Consider the following 2,882-nt stretch of genomic DNA (forward strand, 5'->3'; position numbering starts at 1 on the left):
CATGAATAACTGAAATCTCTAATTTCATTCAAACCTCTTCCTAATCAAATATTAAACCAGCTCATAAATGGCCAGAAAAATGAACTAATTTGAACTTTTGTCCTCCTTTATACCATTATATAGTAGAGATGCTAATGAGCAAAATAGATACTATGTAGTTGAGAACAAGGAGAAAAGGACAAGTAAGGAAACATTAGGTCTCTGAGCCACAGATGGCCCTGACACACAGTAACCATTTCCTTCTATGTACAGCACATTTAAAGTAAGCACACAGGTATATGAGTGTTAGAGTTCAAGGTGTATTTTTTTCCCCTGAACTCTTATAAGTGTATGCTATGGTTTCTAACTGCTTGGTAAAGATATATTCAGAATTGGATGTAGGCATTCTGTTTTCTCAGTCACCTGATACTTATCTAAAAGATCAGCAATGGTATTTCTGGCCTTTGTACAAATCATCTGCAAATTATTGGGAAATTTTAACAAAATGTCAGAGGGCTTTTGGTGTAGACGTGAATTTTAGCTCCTTCACCCACTCTTTCCTCCCTCACTCATTCTGTCCCCAAATCTCTCATTTTCAATGTTTTCACTCATGCATCTAGTCATTTACATCTTACCTGTACTTAGTACAATAGCTTTCTCATTGTGTAATCACACAACTATTCAAATGTGACCTTCTATGATTATTTTTCCATTCCCAAAATTGGTAAAAAAAAAAAAATTTTTTTTTCAACTTTTTGAGCAGTAATCCAATGACCCTAACTCATTTTATTTACTCACAAATTACACATATCCTTAATTTTCTGCTAATTTGACCACTAATAGCCAAGACTTCTAAGTAGATATCCTTTTAGAACACTGACATTTGCAAATTCCCAGCCAGTTTGTCATGGAAGACTGATGAGGTAGAGGAACCCAGCGAGAGAGATTAGGGAAAGCCTGAACGGGGCGAGGAAAAGAGTGTTTCTAGCGCACCATTCCACCCAATCCAAAAAGCTTCGTCCAAACTGCTGGAGAATATGCAGGAAGCCTAAATCATAGTGTATTGAAATATTTTTGGGAAAAATATCAGCATAGGCATGTTGCCATTTTGGTGTTTCTGATAGAAGGAAGTATGGATGCACGCCTAATCAGCATGGGCTACAAAAATGTCAATGTGTAATTATGGCATTTATTCAAAAGCACATCTTCCTCTGACAGCCTCTTCTTTCTATTTAATTGTTAGTTGGGAGTTTTATGCAAAGTAGTAACTGAAAATTTTAAATACTGTCACGATTTCCTCATAATTATAAAGCATAATAATCTCTTATGAATTTTGGATTGGCTGGGTTCCCAAAAACTTAGTAAACATCTTAATTATGCTGTTCTCAGAAGATCTTCCTATGTTACATTTGATTAGATCACATGTTTCTCAGAACTCAAACCTCTCTATGCACTAATAAATTGCCCTGCTCAATAATGGTATTTGGGTGGCTCTTCATTCACGTCCCTAGATGGTAAGCTATACGAAAACAAGGAATGTGTATAGCTAACCCCTTATGAAATTTCCCACACTACTTAGCAAAATCAGAGCAGCTGACAAAATTTCATCAGACACTCACTGAGATAAATACAAGCTCTGATAGTGGCATAATTATGATGTCGCTTTATATTCATTGTCCTTCATCCCTATGAACCCGTAGGATGTCTTCACACTGTAGGATTTCCTGCAAGACCCAGTCCTGAGCACTGGAAGTACTGTCATCCTGGAGAATCCTCGAATCTGAGTGCAGCTACCAACAGCCACCAAGGCATCTTTCCCGCCTGGGAATACACAGCAGAATCCAGGAGAGAATGAGAATGGGGGATTACAGGAAGCTGTAACTCTTCCTTGGATCTGAAAAGTTTCATAAAGTCACATATTTAAGAACATGAGTAGCAAAACTGTTCTTGTTAATCTCCTATGAATAAGGTGTTATTTTCCTCTAAATGCAAATACTGTATTTGAGATAATAGAGTTGTGATGACAGTTCTTGTACCAAACAAGATGGGCATCACTCAGGCAGGACTGTGGAGGGAGCTGGGAAACCATGGGAAAATGGCTTTTCACAGTACTGGAAAGCTGGAGGTGAAGGTGTTCTTTGGGTATGCCTGACAGGTGACTGCCTTCTCGCCCAAGAGCATATGGCCTTGCTAATTGAAATGATTACCACACTGAATTTAGTTAACATCCATCACCTCACAGTTACATTTTTTTTCTTGTGATAAGAATTCTGAAGATCCTTTCTTAGCAACTTTTAAATATACAATATATTATTGTTGACTATAGCCACCATGCTGTACATTATGTCCCCAGAACTTATTTACCTTCTAACTGGAAGTTTGACCTTTGATTATTTTCACTTATTCTCCCCCCATTAACTACCAATCTGTTCTCTGTTGCTAAGAGTTTGTTTTAGATTCCATATATAGGTGAAATCATACAGTATTTGTCTTTCTCTGTCTGATTTCTTCCATTTAGCATAATGCCCTCAAGGTTCATCCATGTTGTTGCAAATGGCAGAATTTCCTTCTTTTTCATGGCAGAATAATATTCCACTGTGTATATGTACCACATCTTCTTTATTCATCTGTTGATGGGCACTTAGGTTGCTTCCATGTCTTGGCTATTGCAAGTAATGCTACAACGGACAAGGGGGTGCAGACATATTGAATTAGTGTTTTCATATTCTTTGAATAAATGCCCAGAAATGGGATTGCTAGATCATCTGATAGTTCTATTTTTAATTTTTTTTTTAAGATTTTTATTGGGGAATTGGAGGATGGGAACAGTGCTGGGGAATTGGGGGAAGGGGAACAGACAAGTTGCTGTCCTTTTGTTCTTCAGTCTAGTTGTGGAGGACGTT

This window comes from Hipposideros armiger, unplaced genomic scaffold (assembly GCF_001890085.2).
Source record: "Hipposideros armiger isolate ML-2016 unplaced genomic scaffold, ASM189008v1 scaffold_575, whole genome shotgun sequence".
Lineage (NCBI taxonomy): Eukaryota > Metazoa > Chordata > Mammalia > Chiroptera > Hipposideridae > Hipposideros > Hipposideros armiger.